Raw genomic sequence first — 19,177 nt, 5'->3', positions numbered from 1 at the left:
TTAACTTTTTTTAAGTTGTCAAAACATACGACTGTGTATCCATGTTTTACGACTCAAGGGGTAGATTCCAAAGCAGTGAAAGGAAGGCTCTTATACCTAAGGACTGAGCCTGGCAACATGTGAGATTTGGGTGCCAGATTATTAAGTATTCTGATTTAGCCACGATGTGAAACTCCACAGTGAGCTCCACAAATAGCTTTGCTGATACTGAGGTAGTGACCTCTGAGGCTTTCATGTGACTGTGCTGCCAATGGGTTGTCTGGTCCACTGGGGCGCCACTTTCCTTTGATTTATCTTTGAGTCTGAGGAATTTTTTTTTTTCAGAGTAGTAAGAAAATCCTATTTCAAATTCATTATTAGAGCTATCTATGCTGTCTGGCCCCAGTGGATAAATCCTAGTGACCAGATCTTTATTTTCCGTGGACACACGTACTGACTTTAAAACAAGTCTCATGCAGATAGATGTCTTGTTTTCTTTATTAATTAAGGGAGATGGGGAAGGGAAGAGAAAGGGGTATATATAATAGCTCACTTACCTGAGAAAAGCTGTGCAGCTGGGTGTGATCTGTTGTATACAGCAGAAAATATGCATCTAATTAATCGTATTCTCTTGGAACCTTTAAAAAATTGGTTTATAGCAAGTGTTATCAGACAAACATGGTGATACAATAAATATTTCAGCTATTTCTGTACTTTCCTGTAGGACAAACAGTCATCATAAATTAATTTAAAAATTAAAAATAAAGAAAAGAAATTAAATGTCCGTGTAAAGCTGCTTTGGTAGTGAGCCTGTATCTCCTGTTCTCATGACTCAAACTGCTTTGCCTAGTGAAAATGTTTCAAAACTGACATAGAAAGAGTACATTCTGCTGCAAGCATAACTTCCACTGAACTGTGTAAAAACAAGGCAAGATACAATGTCAACACTAGGAAGAAAAGGTTAAATTACAGTCCTTGTACATTTGATGGGTATTGCATAAGAAAGCTTTTTTCAGTAAATCAGTTTAGTGCTATTTTTTGTTCAGTATTAAAAACATTGCATCAAAATCAAAAGTTTCTAGGTGTATCTTAAAACAGTGAAAGTAACATCTCTGCAGGCTACAATAGATATCTTAAATCTCATCAGAAATTTGTCCAGGGGACTTGATCTGTCTGCTGAAATTTTGCACAAATTGGCTCTATTGCCTCTATGCCCAACTACCTAAACTCACCTACAGAACTAGAGATACATCTTAGTCTCTACTCCATGTTTTATGCAAGAGAGACAGTTAGGGGAGTAGTGTCATCACCCTCCCAGCAATTAGCTGCTTACTGATTAGTCAGATGCTGTGCAAGGAGCACGAGCACAGTCCAGCTAGTTTCAAGAAGTACGTTTAATGCTAAGTACTAACAAATATAAACAGCATCAGCTGATCATATTCTGAATATAACACAGGATTTTCCTCACAAACTTCCCCAAAAATTACCTTTTGCACAGGGGAAGTCTGCAATGCAGTCGATGTGCAAAGGCTGTGGGTCTGCCACACGGGGCTGGGCTTGAGACAATGCTGGTTACTTTCATGACTGGATTTTTCCTTATATTTTTACTCTCTGAGCAATTCTCTTTCTCAATATCATTGTTTTTCTATTTTTTGCTTCATATTGTCAGATACATAAATACGTGGAAGCATTTTACTGGAGTTCCAAAGCTTCCTGAGAAGCGACTGACCTTTATAACTCTTGGAGTATGTGCAGTTAATTGAAAAGTTCTCCTATGTATTTTCTCTAAACAATGGAGAAAACACATATGCTAAACAGAACCTCATCCAGGTATATGTGTAAACTTGAGAGAAGAATGCAAGAGAGTTATTTATAAAAGGATGAAAATATTAACTATTACTTAGTGCCAAATATATTCTTGGTTCTTATCTGTTCCTACAAGCAGCACTCTATTCATATATGGGAGAAGCAATTTGAAGCCACGGCAGCTGAGCTACGGTAATTTTGATATAATGGCAAGGAAAAGATGCCAACAAAGTACCTTTTATGTGTGTGTTAAACTTAGCTTTGCTTGACAGTGTGCCCACTGCAAAACATACACAATACCTATAGGAATGATAAACAGAGCCTTCTCCAAAGAAGATTTTATTCACTTCTCTTGTAACTTAGTTAATAATTTAGTGCATAATTTAATCTGTCAATTCCTTATCTGTAAAAGGGATGCATCAGGACTTCGGTGAGTCTTGTCCAGGCACATTTCAGTGTCTTTTTGAGAGGAGATATCCTGCTAAGTGTGTTGGGCCACACCTGCTATCCCAAAGTCCCAGTCAAGACTGGGGCCTCAAAGTGTAACTGCAGTAACCAATATAATATGAAACATTAATTTTCTTCTGGTAGCTGCAGGCATTAAGACTTTAAACAAGGAATAAAAAATACTACTGTTTGACACAGAAAAAGTATGAAGGAGAGTTCTGGATATGCTTTAAAATACCTTAGTAATGCATCTCTCTTTAAGTCTTGTAAGCCAACACCGTCTTATTAACTTTTAATATATGAAAAATACGCACTATAGGAAATGCAATGTTACTAATGAGGTAAAGATCTTCCCCATCACTGTTATTTCCTGTCCATCTCTGTAGTAAGTAACCATGTATCTTTGGATATGGACATGTACAAGATAAGTGGAATAGCTACTTACCCATCTCCAGTCCCAGTGGACCTTGATTAGCTGGTAAAAAGGCAGAGGCCACATCAAACCAAGGCTCTACAGAACAAACCCCAAGAACTGCATTAAGATTCTGCCCTTGTAGTGCCAGCTAGTGAGATTTTCACACGTGGGGAATACTGAATAGGACTTTCTAAAGCTAAAAGATCTTGCAAATCACAGTTTTGACCCATCACCTACTAGTTCCCAGTAAGATAATACAAAGAAAACTGCAATAAAAACATAGAGAAATAGCCCCTATTCCAGAAAATATCTCAGACTTTTAACTCACAGCAATGTTCCCCTTGTTAAAAAAGCAAAGGAAATGTATTTGCTTGTTAAACACTGCATTCAAAAAAAGAAAATTTTTCCTTACTGAGGATTGCACACAGCTTTCAGGTACTTTTCTGCAAGCCAAATACAGACAGACTTTTTTCCTAATATAAAATGCAACCCTTCTGCAGTCTAATCAAAAGTTAGACTGCCAGATCCCAAATGATACCAAAAAAAAGGTCACATTAAATTTCTAAGGGTCATTATTAAAAGCATGTGGAATGTTCCCTCCAGTAACTTTGGAATTTAATTACACACTGTCTGGACACTCAGAGTATTCCTCATAGGCAAGGAACAAAACATGTTGATGTTAGAGGCCACACAGAAAGCACTCTCTTGCTTCCCTCTGCCCATCCTCTTGTCCCTGGCCCTCCCTACCACTCTGGCCCTCCCCTAAAGACAATAAGCATAAGAAATAGCATGATCATGAAGGACTGTTTGAAAAGTACTGTTAAAGACAGATTTTCTCAAGAGTAAGAAGAAAAACTCAAGAAAAACTGGCTTGAGTGACTGGTCAAAATTTAAACCAAACCCAGCCCAAAGCAGCAAACCATGCAGAGCAGCCCAGGCTCGGAATTAAAGCCAGTTCATGTGAATTTCAGGTCAAGCAATGGCTAATAGCAGCTCCACAGGGATTAGAAGCACTGCCTGCTACTAAACTGAGCAACCCGAAATGTAAACTCACTCAGCCATTGAAGTCATGTTGAACATTTACTGGAGCGTGACTTAAATCAATACAGAGAATTTCAGATAAACTGGTGAAAATTTGTTCAGCAAAATTATGCAGTAGAATCTGATTTAAAGGGGGCTATTCCAATCTCCCTGATACCTCCTACTGTTTCAACTTTTCTTGAAAGGCTGATCCAATACCAAACTGCTTTGTAGTACTTCCATGAGCTTTAAGATTTCCTGACCTCCAGTGAATGTGAGGCTAATTGCAGTTTCCCCAAATGTCTAAAAATGCATCTTTTTTGAAATGGCACATTGGGCTTTTGTCACTGTGCAAAGTGCAGTCCTGTCTGTGCTGAAATTTAGTTTCCACAAATTAAATAACATTTGGTAAGTGCCAAGAACATCAGGTGATCTCTATCCATGCAATGTTACAGCATCCTTGCACTTGTTTACTGATACATTGATTCCTAAGATTAGCCTGTTGGAAATGTCTAAAGGAATATGGGGTTTATTTATAAGCTCCCTTATACTTGCTCATAATTTATTTAAAAATCATTCCAATAATTTATTTTATAAATCAATTAGCTTCCATTTATTTCCTTCCAATTTACAGTGAAATATCTTCTGCCTGTTGTTACACTGCTCATTCAAGTTGGGTAAATGTCCTTTAAATCTACATATGATGTAGGATGATGCCCGGAAATTTTATTTTTCTATAACAAATTTATTTTAAAATTCCTTTGAAAAGTTTAGTGAAAGGAAGATGAGAAACCATCTAGGGCATGTTGATAAACTATAAATTATTATTATCTTAGGTTTGCTTTGAAACAGAAGCAAACAAACAGAAAGAATATGCAACCAAACAGATGAAAATACCATACAAAAGGAAAACAATTAACAAAAGGTAGAAGTAGCACCAATGTACAGACTGTTCTGTGAAATCGTGTTTCTGAGCTTAAGGAAACTCACTGGGATCTGGGTCACTGGGTTAGAAAGAATTGTGTTAGTGAAAGAAACATTATTGTCTAATTTAGTATGCAAGATAATTAGTGGAACTTGATTTTAACAAAATGTTTCTGACATGTAACATGGAGCTATGTGCACTGCAGCTAAAAACAAGTTGATAAAACTCTGAACAAAATAAAGAGTAATGTAAATCTGTCCTTTATGCTCCACTTCTTCTCCCTATGTACCCACACAGTGGGAATTCTGCAAGGACATAATATACAAAATGTATATATCTAGGCTCTCTGCAAAAGCACCACACAGAAACATTATTTAAAAATAAAATGTACAAATGAAATTTGCTTTTAATCTCCTGTTACGTTTGTTATTAAAAAATTAAAAAAGGAAAAGTTGAAGACTTCAAAAAAGTAATGTAATGACATCTTAGAGAAAAATCATCTCACTTTAAAAGACTCAGAGAACTCAAAGAACTTTAAAATATATAGCTAAAAGTCCAGAAATATTTTATGGTTCACCACCTAACATAAAACAACAACACAGAAAGACAACAGCAAACAAACTCTGCTGCCGTAACAACCAAATCTGTTCATGTAAAATAAACCCTTGCCATGAATGCTACACTGGATTAATAGACCTGACAATCAACAGGTTCCCTCTTCTAGACAAGAAGCCTTTGTAGCAGCAAGCCAGGAGATTAATACTGTCATAAGAAACTTCAGATGGCATAACAGTATGTTTGAAATAGGTTGGAATGGAAATTTATTCCAAATGAGTTGTATGGAGTATTCCTAGCACTGCATGGAAGGCTTTGACTTTTATTACCTTGTATTTGGATTATGTTTTATCTTGCAAGACCATATGATCTCCCGGTGAATGATTACAAGCATTTATAATGTTAAGGATGATGTGATATTCAACTCGTCATGCAATTGGGGAATATGATCCATATTTTACCAGTGAAGGGACTGACATACAGACTTGTTAAGGGGTTTGACCTAGAAAATTATTTCAGAAATGGGTATTGAACAACTGTCTCAGGTTCCATAGTTATGCCTTACCCCTACTGGGTGTTCAGACCACACCTCATTGACAGGCTGTGTCACAGTACTGTTTTGTCCAGAGCTTCACCCTAAATATACGTAAAATTAGAGGTTAAATTCTCACCTTTTGAGTCTGCAGAGAGAATTTTGGAAGGCATTTTGACTCAACATTCCTCTCATTGACATTTAAACATTTTTTTTTCTTTTCCCTAGAATGGAAGACAATCCTACTTTAATATACATTGCTACACGGGAGAAAAGCAATAAGAATTTCTCTTTCTCTCTGCGTAAAACCACCTCTGGTTAATCAGATGCAACTTCCATACACTTACAGGCTTAAATGAAACTACTGATATAATTCCAACAAACTGGTAAAATTATTTTAACATTACTTGCATGGACGTGAAAATCAGATGCACAGGTAGTTCTGTTCACTACAGGTGAAAGGCTGCAGATCCCAAATGTTTTAAAGCTCACTGAGATTACTGAAAAATAACTTACAAAGATTTCAGCTGTCACCAGATCAAGACTGTGGCCAACAGGGTGAAACTGAAGCTTATTTGACTTCTGCAGAGCTGCAGGGGCACTTAATCACTAATGATCTGGTCCACCTTGAACAGCTGGGGAATTTGCAGTAGCCCTCACCGGGGCCAGCATTTTGTATCTGATTTCTCTGTCCTTTGGTAAGGTCCCCAAAACCTTACACATTTGGACATAAACCCAGTCCCTTCTCCATCATCTGACTTCTGAATCAGCCCCTAAAAGAACACTGTATTGGCACTAGGTACTGTAGGCAGAATAACCTCCATTCTCTGCCATATGCCCCATGTGGTACTTTAAAAAATGACTGATTGCTGCGTGATGGTTCTGCTTTTCCCCATAGCTCTGGGGCTGACTGTATATCTTCGGGTGTGTTAAGGTACGATGCCAGACTAAAATCTGCCTTAAACAAACTCCCAATAGCTCTGATATCACTTTTAATTTATATTATAATTTCTAAATTCTAGTTGCTCCCTGGTGATTTTTTTTTTTCCACAAACGCATCTGGAGCTGAGAAGCAGTTTTGTGCAGGAAGCAACCATGTGTATGAAATGACACCCTTCTGTGTCTCTTGCTTCTCAGTGCAATCTGACCTCTTTCACCAGAGTGGCCCGTTGAGTCCCAGAGCTCCTGGGCAGTTCTTAGTATTTTACCTAAAGCAAAAAATTCCTGGGAGTGTCCAGAAATCTGAACCGGCATCTGCTCTTTTCCTGTTGTTTCTTCTTTGAAAATATAAACAGAATGTTAATTATCTTGCCCTGATTTCATCCTGCTGCTCAGTTTGTTTCCTTTTAACTTCTGAATCTATTACCACCTGCCAATTTGTCTAATCCTCTATTCTGGCAGATGTAAGGTTTTAGCTGAGATTCCTGCAATGATCCTGAAGGAAAATGAGCCATATTCCACTAGGACAACAAGACTCAGAAAGCCAAATCTGTTACAAACGTTACTTCATAATTTGCAAAAATTGGAATCTACACACAGAAACTTATTTCATAAATTTGTTCATGGATGCATTCTGAGGAGCTTGATGATCTCTCAAATGCAGTAAAATAAAGCTTGAAGATATTTCATAAATTTGTTCATGGATGCATTCTGAGGAGCTTGATGATCTCTCAAATGCAGTAAAATAAAGCTTGAAGATTTGTGCCTCCAAAACCTTCAGAGCCTTTTGCCCTTTTCATTTTTGTCATGTTTTGTTTTTAATTGAATAATAAAATAAAACTTTAAATAATCTGGAAAGTCCTCCCTAGTTCTCAGCACACACAGGAGGAAAAAGCTGAATCAGCATTTTCACACGTGCTTAACTCCGTAATTGTGTGCTGTGCTAAATTACAGAGCTGTGCACAGGTTTCATATTACAAGGACTACTTTAATTTTATACAGGAAAAAAAAGGAATATTTTACACTATATTTTAATAAATAATTAATATTAAACTGCATCTATTAAATAAAGGTTCAAACTTGCACAGTGCCGTAAGCTCCCACTGGATAGTGTTTATCGACTTGCAAAATCAGGATCTGGTACAATGGTATTTGGAGTGCACTTCTGTTTCATACTGTGCCAGTTCAATATTGCTAACTACAGGTGTTTAAAAAGCATAAAGTGGTCCATCAAATATCAAAAGATTAGCTTTACGCTTGCCAGATCTCTAAAAAATAAATAAATAAATTTGGGGCTCTGCTCATTTGCCTTCTGGTTTTTGATACTCCAGGGTTCAGCTGGCTCATGTTTTCATGTTTTATCTCTAACCATAAAGGTGAGAACTCTTTTTTGTTGGAAGCTGAAGTTTGCATCTACTCACTAGCCTGCAGGAGTAGACTTTAAGAAAACATCAAATATCATTAACACTCATGGGAAAATCATGAAAATGGGCCATGCTGGTTGATAACTTCACTAATTTACAAATTTTTGTAATAGACATTGGTGCTTTGAACTACTGATGTGAATTAGCCAGGTTCTACTACTTACTTAATAGTCTATACTCCTTGTGGCATTGAAATTACTGTGGCTCAGAAACTTACTCTACAGCTGAACACAGTGTTGTTTGCCATGTGAACCTGGAACAGATTTCCTGCTAGAACAGCGGGGGTTTTACATTTTACGTTGAAATAGAAACAGTATTTTAAGACTAGATTGAGTATCTTTAGACTAGTTACTCCAACTGTTTTAATAATGAAACTGTTGGTTTCCCCTCCTTTTTCAGTTCTTTGCCTCCAACAAGAAGGTCCAATTTCATGCCATGGATTTTCAGTTTTGTTATTTGATGGATGAAACACAGTCATAGGTGTTTTGTGAGCCATTTTTAAGAAGGGACTGTAAACCCCTGACCATTTACTTTTTTTGGTTTGTCTAATACAGGAGCTACTGAAACAAGAGACATGGGGTGGATTTATTGGAGGAATGAATAACTGAGTAGAAAAGAACTAATATACACTCAGGCTCTATTGCTGATGTATCACAGCATTGTTCCAGTAATGAACTTCTCCAAAGAATTAAGAGTTCAATTTGAAGGCTTGTTCCCCTGTCATTTTTGCACCTGGCTAGATTAATTGCCTCAAGAGTTAGAAAACAAAAAATTAATATCTAAAAATTTTGGACCCATTTTTTACCCTGTGTACTGTGAAAAGAATAACAGAGTTCTTTCATAAGTTAATTTAGTGCTTTAATTGGCTGTTGGGTGATGTAGAAAATATAAAATCTCATTCTATACCTCATACCTTGCAACAACTGGATCCATCAGTTCAAATGAGACTGTTGTGGTAAGCACAAAACAAAATTAACTGAAAATGAAGGGAAAGACTTCTTTCTCATTATCTTCTAAAAATCTCCTGTGCTGGTAAGTAGGTAGAGTAAGTAGAGAAGAACTACACATAAACCCACCTAATTTAAAAGTGGTGCTTTTATAAATTGAACTAATAATAACGAAAAGCATTTCAAATTATGAGTTAATTAAATGTCTAGATATCCTCTTTACTGTTGCATTAACTTTTACTTTATTTTAGTATTAACAAAGTGCCATACTTAAAATTACTACTGAAGTACTGGATCAGTACTTGTGTACTTTGTACTGTGACAGTGAAGCAGTCTCAGCAGTCTCCTGTATAGGTTTAGCATGTTTCTAACAAACTGTAATATCTATTAACAGTCAAACAAGCAGAAAGCTATTCACCCACTTAATAATATGCAAATGTTTAATATTCTAAATATTAAGTGCTCTAAGTATCAGGGACTGAAAATACTGGTACATTCATTCGTGTAGAATTGTTTTACTTTTGTGTCAACTGAGGAATGAATAACCTTTCATTTAGTTCACCTAAAAACCTCTTCCACACTCCCTGGCTCTGCAGCCAGCTACTTTTAGCAGAACATGCCAGGGTCCATCACTGAAATCCCACTTGAATCACATTTTAATTTCTGTTAACATCCATGACTTTTGTTGCATATTTCACACTATCCATGCTGACCTGATTGCTACTAATGTTATATAGGTACTGTATTAGCAAGGTTTATGCTTTCTTACACTACTATAAACTCTGATTTTGTTTTTTATAAGAAATTAGGATACTTTTAGAGCACTTACGTTTACGTGAAGTCAGCAGAAGTTTGGAATGGGCAGAATGCAGGTTTGGGCTTTTGCTTTAGTAAACGTTAATTACACAGGTATTTCCTGCAGAAGGAATTACTCTCTTAGAAACACAGAGCTGTATTTTGAGAGTCAGTATTTTTGGGAATTTTTTCACTATGCTTTTTTGCTCTCCTAATCCAAAAGGATGGGGTTTTTTCTCCAAGTTCGCTTATTGCCTTGGTTTTTTACCCCCCCAAAGTACATCCCCAAGATTTTGATTTTCAATCTGGAGTCCTACCGGGTTTAGAATTTCACTAAACTTTTGTGAAGTGTCCTGGCCAAGGAAGGCTTGCAGAACTGGGCACTTTTAAGTGCAGAAGTATTTTTAGTTGCAAATATTAAAAAAATGCACTCGCAGCTGTTCACACAGCAGTGATTGGAGTGGTTGGAGTCCTGGAGAATGCTGATACCTTGATATGTTTTATGAGTGTACTGTAGCTGTGCTTCAGGCAGAAATTCTTCAGAAGAATGAAGAAAAAGAACACCAAGTGGAACTGTTTAAATTTAAAAAAAAAGGAGTTACTTTTTTTTTTTCCAAAAGAGGCAGAAATAATACCTGTGTTCATATACATATATACAGCAATGGAAGTGTATTTTCATTTGGGTATACACTCTAATTCTGCTTTTATTACAATTATCTCAAGTAAATGTCCTAACGTAAGAATTATATAGCATATTCTTTTAGAACTGATTTTATGTCATTTTTTTCATACTCCTTATGAATATCAAGCTGTCAATTCCATACATTGAAAAAAAAATGAGTGTAGAAACACAGGCAAAACAAGATTTTCCAGGGGGTACAGAGAATGTAATCTGCATATCTACTTCCTCAGTGTCCTCCATTCTTCATCTGCCCCATCTGAAAGGAGCACCAGCATTTCTGCATAAATGTGTTCTACCAAAACCCACCCAACCCCGACAGCAACCTCCTTCTGCATCTGATTAATGGCCCACCAAGCCCAGCAGCCCTTCTCCTTGTAAAAGCCAGTATTGACTACAGGGTTTTGAAGCCAAGCAATTGATTTCAGCCTGTGAAGACCTCACAACCTGCAGTTGGCAGTCTGCACGTAGTCTTAGAAAGCCAGTTTCAAATTTTAGAGATTTAAGACATGGCAGTTGGTTCAGAGAAATTTGTTGACATCTGGATGCTTTACACAAACAAAAGTTTCAAGTTTAACATTTTTTTACTTTTTTTTTGTTTGATGTCTGCAATATCTATTTGGAAGAAAGCATAACTGTCATGACTGTGCACTGATACTAATTAAAAACTTCCAATGAAGTGTGCATCAAACACAGCAGTTAAAGAAAATCTTCTGGTTTATTTGCTTTTGTTTAAGGAAGAACACATACAAAATAACTGAATCCTGTAAATAAAATAAAATTATAAATTAAGATAAAATACCACCCTTTTTCTTTTTCTCTATAGCCTCATGCATTCCTTTCAAACATGAAATAACTTCTGAAGGAAGGATGGCTGTGGTGAAAATCAATATTTTTCCTCTAGCTGAGCCTACTTCAGAGAAAAGTCAGATACTGCCTATGCCCTCTGCTTGCATCTAAAAATTTTAGGTTTCATTCCCTGTGGTAACTATCATAACTATACAGCTACTTCATACAGTATATATTGACTTTGTAAACTGTGGTTGTTCTCTGGTGCAGGGATCAGTATTCTGGACTGAGCATTCAAGTGTGGAAACAGGAAAAGTCTGACATGTTATTAGATGCGTCCTTACTCATGCTCTTTGTAAGATTTCCTACATATCCCTGGATAGAAAATCAATGGTTACGTATGAAGTATCTGTGGTTGCCTATTGGAAAGCAGCAATATGCTTCCTGAATTTGTGAAAGAAGCTTGGCTTTCTTATTTAGCAATGGAGGACTGCAAAAGACAAAAATGGAGTTGACATATAATAAGCCTTAGCTTTGCCAAGTTTATTGTGAGAAGCACCAAAAGACACAATGAGCAGGAAGTGAAGACTTACATACAAACAGTTCCCTGCTAACTACAGCATTAAGATTTGCCTTTGAGCAGAGCAGAATCTACTGCTTCTGCAAAACAAGACAAAGTTAATGAGGTAATGTAACTGAAGCTTAAAGAAAAGTGACTGCAGACGAGAAGAGAATTAGAGAGGAGAAAGGTACTTATAGAGAAGAATTATTATTAAGTCTCAGAACTTAATATAAGCGACTTCCGGTGTTTGCACATTTCAAAGTTTAAAAAATCATTAAACAATATAATAATAATAATTTTTCAGTAGAATTCTATTTAGGAACAGGGCCTTGTATAATTATCAAATAAAAGATTATTTCCTGCTACAAAGAGCTTTCCCCTCTAAGTGCCAGTCAAAAGTGTCAGACAAAAATATATTGCTAAGTGGTCAGTTGGTTATTTGTTTAAAGTTCTTAAACCAAACTGTGGTTTTAGCATCTGGGGGTGATCATATATCAGCACTGAGCTCACGTTTGTCACAGAGTTGGCAATTGCAGCTTTGCAAGACAAGGTCTACTCCTTCACATTTCAGATGTGAAAACAAAGAAGAGTATGTGCCCTTACAACGTTGTAGTGTCTGGTTGAGGAATCATATCCTACTAAATATGATAGGCCAGATCCTGCCCCTGGTTATGTGCCTTTGTCAACCCACTGACAACATTAACTACAAAATAATATAAAGTGACACAAGGATTAAGCATTTTTGCAGCTTAGAAAGTAGTGAGCTCACCTAAGAACATCCAGGCATTCTAGGCTTAAACTACTTATATCTTGCAGCTGCTAAATGTTCTTTCTGCAGAGTATACACATTACATAGCATGCAGGTGGCAGTCATATCCTATCACTATTGTATAAACAGTTTATTAAGCATACACAGTGTGACAGGGAAATGGAAGATAGCCAGGAATTTGATCTTACCTGGTGCTCTGTTGCTGCTGCTTCACGGTCTCTTGCCATGCTCAGAAGTCCTATGCTCTGTATTTGCTTCAGGCCTAGAGCGTCAAAGTGTATCAGTTCTTTTACAAAGCCACACAGCATCAGTATGACATGTGAAACTAGCCAGTTCTACAGCTCTTTACACTTCAAATGTTTTCATGATATTGAGCCTTACAAGAAAAATGTCAACCCAGCCTGATCTTTAAGCCTTTCACCATTGAATCAACACATGTGTGTCACAGATATTTAACAGTAACTGCAGAGATGGGTGAACAAGTTTGTGGAAAATCCTGACCCAACATGTGTTTGCCCCAAAAGCCCTCCCAACACTCTCTAAAGTTCCTGTCACATCAGTGGAGATCTTATTTCTTTATTACTCCTTGCTAATTTCCTGGTCATTGTGCTGTTTGCTGATGATGCAGTAAAGCCACATCCATCATCATAACCAAGCCCTTTAGCTGAGTCTACTCAGCTTAGTTATGAAACTTGTCTTTGGTAAAGTGGAGAGGCAAATACCTACTGTAAGGAACGACAGTTGCTCTGTTGGAACAAGCAGGATGTTTCACATGCTGGAAGTGAAAAATATGCTTAAATACTCTGCTGAATTTTTCTTCTTATATAACAAGACATTTTTTTCAAAGGAAGTAGATTAATTCTGAAAAGGAGGCAGGGTGAGAGGTCAGGTGTTTTGGGAAGCATGGGCCATCAGTGTATTTGCTGTTTTACATTTCTCTATATTCTCTGTTTTACCATTACGTGTCTCCCCTTTTCCACTACTTTTTTTTTCAGGTTTAGTTCCCTTTTATTCTCTGCTGCCCTCCTTTTTGTTCACACACTCTGTATCTGTAAGGACTTTGCTTCATAACTTTGTCTTGTATAGAATTAATTTAGTAGTTATCCATTATTTTGTGTTATTCTGCTTTAAATGTGTAGGTTCCACTGTCCAAGCAGAAGCAAATGACCTGTGTGAATGCTGGTGAGCACCTTGTTCTCTGTGGCTGACAGGGTATAAAGCCTGTCACTCTTAATTGCCACCACAGATGACCTTTCAGCCTGAGTTCTGAAGTTCAATCATGAGATATATGGTATTTTCCAAGCTATTTGCACATGTTTTAACTGAAGACTGTGTGTATGTGTGTGTAGCCATGGGTCATTACACAAAGTGAAACCACCAGCTTGTGTGTCGTAGGCCACCAAACAGTCACCAGCTGACAATGACTCTCGGTTTTTACTAACCAGGGTCAAATTCATGCCAGTGACCTAGAAGAACAGGGCTCCATATCTCATTACTAACATTCTGAGCAGTCCTACAAACCACTGCATTTAGATCTTTAGGTAAAAAAACAAAATTAAAAAAAAGATCAGGAAACTAAACCAGGTATTTCAGTAAAATACGTGTGGTATATTACCACATTAAACGCCATCCAGAAAGCACGAAATTCTTCCACTCACAATCTGATAATGCATTCTTAGCATGCAGATACCTTCTTATACAGAACAGCTGAAAAACTATCAACGAGATCCATAGGTATTAATATGATAGAGAAGCAGCTCCAGTCTGCAGAGGAATAACAGACACAGAAATCCCTAAATAGTTATTTACTTGATACCCCTTAACTTTTCTGAGCGAGTCACTCTGGTCTGTTCAGTAAATAAAAATATTCACAGAAGCCCCTCAAGTGCATTTTAACAGAAGAAAAGGCATTTTAAAATGTCCCTTAAGTCATACCAAGATAAACTGTAAACTTTTAAAGAAATTTCTTTTTCTTAAATCCTAAGTCATAAATGAAGTGCATTTGCAAATATCAAAATAGGATCCCATTAGTCAAAAACGTAGGATTTTAAGTTCTTTCTCCTCATTTCAAGTCCTTACGCAATCTTTTTGTTTTCAGTTTTGAGATTATAAGTAACTGTTGTAAAGTTTTAGGGTATTTAGACAGAAAGGACTCAAATCTGCAGGATACCCTTAATGTGATACTGATCCAACAAAAAAAATTGCAAATACATGCTTCAATTCAGTTAAACTGCTGATTGCCAGAATACATTTTGGGATTTAGTTCTAACAGATCTAGGAATTTGAGGTCTTTAAAGCCTAACTAATTTAAATAAATGTATACACTCAGCCTTTTACTCTTCTTAAAATGATAAACAGTACAAAATCATTAACTCTTAAGTTCTTTCCCACGTTGTCTGTACTACCATATAAAACATTTCTAATGTAAATGTCCTAATGTTGTCAAGGCAGTCATTAAAGTAGAACTCATAGCCCCTGGAATTGCAGTTATGCCATTCTTGTATTTTTTTAAATACTAAATCCTAAACTTGGGCTTAGTATGTAAGTACAGAAATTAGTTTTTAATATTTTGTTTTGCTATAGATTGGGATCATTTGGTTTGTGAAGAGCACATTATTCAGCTCAGGCTTTTATATATATTCTCTCTGCAGCAGGCTATTAGCCACCTTCAATGCAAAAAATATGTTGAAATATTGTGTCCAAATTAGTTCATTTGCCTGAAAGGGAGTGGGAGGGGAATAGTGATAGCAAGAAAACTCTTTGTGTATGTTGTTCCAGGCATGATAGCAGCCTTGCCAAATCCAGGTGTTCAAAAACCAGAAGACGGTTCCCCAAAACACAAAATTGGATCAAACATCACAAGATGTTTGTTTTTCTTTTGATTTACTTTATGGCTTCTGAGATTTAATTTTTAAATGAAAGCGGAGATTCTTACCTAACCACAGAATTTTGGAAGCTGGGAGTTAAAGAAAAAAATCATACTGAAAACTTCATCTGCTCCTGCTTTTGCCCACCCTCTGTTGCTCGACATCTACACTGAAGCTGTGAGGAAGGGACTACACAGGCCATTTCACCAGAGCTGCAGCACCTGCATTCCCCAGCACACTGTGAACCTCTGGCCTGCCAGTTAATGTAGCAGTAAGTCTGCTTTGTGCTGGGGAAGTGATGCAAATGAAAATTAATGGCCCAGTGAGTCTGGTCCTGCACTGGAATCCAGTAGCAGCATCACCTCCACGTCTCTGTTGCACTAAACAGAGGCACATCTTCCTGCTCTGAGAAACATGGTGGTGATTTACAAACACTGGAAACCGCTGGGAAAGGCGTCACTGGTGGTTGTAAAATGGTTTTCAACTTCAGTGAAGATTTTTTCTTAGTTTTTCAAGAGGATCTACTTCTGTAACACAGAATTGTAGTAGATAGATTTATGGAGTTCATCTCAGAAATTAGTTACTATAAGTGCCCACAGCACAACACAGGTTACCCAAATAAATCCAGCTGTTGGTACAAGAAGACATTTCCAGGATGGCAGCCTTCTATCTGCAGTAATATAAACCAGACCCCATCACAAACTGCAAGGTTTTTCAGCTAAATTCAGGACATTCATCCCCAATAAATGTGAACACTTGGGTTATTCAGACAGATTTCATTTGATCACTTCTGCGAAGGACAATCAGTGAACTCTGAATCTAAATTTTACACGTTTGAATGATTTTGCCTCTACATAAAGTAAGCTGAAGAGACAGATGCATGAAGTCTCAGAGACTTCATATGAGTCCAATATATGCACCTTCAAGTTCGTGATCTGCCTATGATTATCTCTTAAAAAAGAAAAAATGGAACTTGAATAATGATTTTTTTTTTTCTTTTCAGAAGGAAAACAGAGGAACAGGCACATCTGGTGATCGGGGAACAACAAGAGTAAGACAGATTTCTGTTTGACATTTTTATCTTATGTAATGCTGACTTTGCAAACAGCTTTACGATAGCAGACTTAAAATATGTTTTCTATTTATAATCAGGCTAATCAATTACTGTGTAAAGTAAACAGAAGTCTACTACTTCTATAAATTAATTACCCCCAAAAGTTTTCAGTTTAAATGCAGTCAGTCAAATTTACCAGCAAGTCTTACCTGAGTTTTAAGGTAAGAGTATAAGCAATATACTCTTTATGGAGTAAGTTCAAGCATGGGATGTTAAGTTGCTGTGTTGATATTGAGAAGTACAATGAGTATTTTCAAAACGTTGTTTACAGAATGTGTATGGAAAAAAAAAACAATGTCGTGAGTCAAGTTTGTAACCACTGTTAACTCCACTGGCTGCAGTGGATTTATAGCAAGAATTTATATGATGTTGTGTTTAAATGGATTGGCCTGTTCCCTTTGGCATAACAGAGGTCGTTCCAAGATGGTGATCTTTTATGGAGCAAGTAAGTAAGAGCATTCAAACCTCAAATAAAATCCAGTTACATATCCTGTCTATTTGGAGGATAAATACATACCAGTTTAACAACCAGCACTTCATGCATGGTTCTCATTCAACAAAGAACTAAATGAAACAACCGAATTTATCACAGTTTCTTCAAAAATCCTTTCCAAAGTGCAGCACATGAGGATCCCACTGCACATCTCCACAATGACAAAACTCTCCCCTGGACACTGGTATAATTAGCTTTAGAGACTGTCCTAGTTTCAAAGTTATTTCCATGATACAAAATGTGGAAGGAGAGGCAATGTGAATATGCTGACATAAGCAGGTCTCCTTGACCCATTCCTGGGACAGCATTATTTACAGTGTTTAGGAAACTATCTGATCTCTGAATCTGTTTGTCTAGTTCAGTCTAGTGAGTACACACCTAACAGTGCACTAGCCCAGTCTAGCACTCAGAAAGCATTACTGTGCTTCTAACCTGATCATCCCAAGCTTATGCAACTGTGTTTTCTGTCTTTCCCACTAACTTTTGAACCTATTGGCCAATCTCAAACAAATTCGATAGAAGATCCCAAAGATATCAAGTTCTACCCAGCTACATGAAAACTGATGACTAGATAGATGACTGGCCTCATTAAGAGAAAAATTGCAACGTGAACTTAAAAGTTCTGTTTTGTCTGGCTTACCAGCTGGACAATCAACACACAAGCAGCCACAGGACATGCTGCCTCTTGCCCAAATAGTAATTAGGTACAGCGATGAGACCTCGGGATACCGTGTATGGACAGCAAGAGAGGACAAGAAAGCACAGGTGGAAGATTTGAGGTCCTGGATGGAAGAATCATAAGGCACATGAGAGGAGGCAGCTGATATTACTATCGTGGAGCCTTACAGAGACATAAGATTAAAAGACAAAAGCGTAGGTGTTGATTTATGACAACATTCTTCATCACCAGGAAGGTGTGTAGTTGGTGGTTATCAATAATGTGCAACTCTTCCTTTTTGATTTTCAAGAGAACGTTTATCTGAGAATCTGATCTAGGTTAGATGCTCAGTCAGAAGTCAGTGGCTCTATAGTCAGCTGCAGATTCTATGAATTTCTTTGTTGCACACCACATACACAGGTGACATAAGTTACCTTCTAGATTATATAGATGCTTGAAGCTACAGTATATCACATATCAGAGTATATTAATAGATTCAAATAGGGACCACTTGGTGACCATGCAGTCATAATGCTCCATGATAACATATATGTAAATACCAAGGAACATAATAGCTCTTCAGTAGTATGTGACTATATTGACTTACTAAGGTATATGTTGTATAATCTAACTACAGGGGTAACAAAGAAATAAAATTCACTCCTCAATTACTACAGCACTGTTATTCTTTACTCTCTGACAATTGTGCATATCCTCATTGTGACCTCCAGTTAGAAGTTTTCAGTGTCCTGAAGAAAACTGAAGAAAATGTGCAAAGATCACAAAGATGAAGTTACATTTTCAGTTATTACCCTTTCTCATACAAAACTGCAATAAAATTCTTCCCAATAGAATAAGGAAAAATGTAGAACTGGATTCTTTTCTTTGCCAGGGTGCAGATGAACTGCAATATATGGAGCATTGCCACCAAAAAGGAACTGGTATTGATCATGAATAGGGTTTCTTCTGAAAATAATTCTACTGATTTTGAGTGGGGCACCCAAGTACAAAAATGGGCCCTATCGTTTCTGAGTGCTCTTGAAAAACATTTTTCATACAAATGTCATGCTTTGGTAGACCCATATGCTATGTGACTAAACAAGAGGAATACTTGTTTTATGATGCCTTAAAGAAGGCTATCATTATGCCATGTAAGAGGAAAGCAATGACTATACAAATACTTCAGTATATGGTAAGACAATAAAGGCAGGAGTTTTGATCTGCATCTCTGACTCATGTTCATGAATTCATTTACCTCAGTGGACTTATTTACCTCTGTCTTCAGACTAAAAACTATTCTCAGTGAAAGATTAATAAAACTTCCCCAAACTCATGGCTGACAAAAGTCATTTTATTGTCTGATATATATTAGGGTTGCTGTGAATGAAATCCCTCTACCTAATCATCAAAGGACTGGTGCTTCAGCTGGAGATCAACAGGCACTAGTGACACTGCTGGAAAT

General features: G+C 37.0%; 1 protein-coding gene across 1 annotated transcript in view; it reads right to left on the bottom strand.

Annotated features, from left to right (window-relative positions):
• The window catches only part of LOC135420616 (basic proline-rich protein-like), a 35,306-nt gene that overhangs the window by 249 nt on the left and 15,880 nt on the right, over positions 1-19,177 (bottom strand). The window contains exons 6-11 of the mRNA XM_064668263.1: positions 12,772-12,845; positions 10,274-10,357; positions 8,956-9,905; positions 5,819-6,956; positions 2,678-2,743; positions 537-617 (exon numbers count right to left, since the gene is read on the bottom strand). The gene's annotated coding sequence lies outside the window, so the exon portion shown is untranslated. The remainder of the gene's footprint in view (positions 1-536; positions 618-2,677; positions 2,744-5,818; positions 6,957-8,955; positions 9,906-10,273; positions 10,358-12,771; positions 12,846-19,177) is intronic.

The sequence above is a fragment of the Pseudopipra pipra genome, chromosome 12 (genome assembly GCF_036250125.1).
Source record: "Pseudopipra pipra isolate bDixPip1 chromosome 12, bDixPip1.hap1, whole genome shotgun sequence".
Lineage (NCBI taxonomy): Eukaryota > Metazoa > Chordata > Aves > Passeriformes > Pipridae > Pseudopipra > Pseudopipra pipra.
The sequence above is the reverse complement of the archived record's forward strand: the minus strand, read 5'-3'. Positions and strand labels throughout refer to the sequence as shown.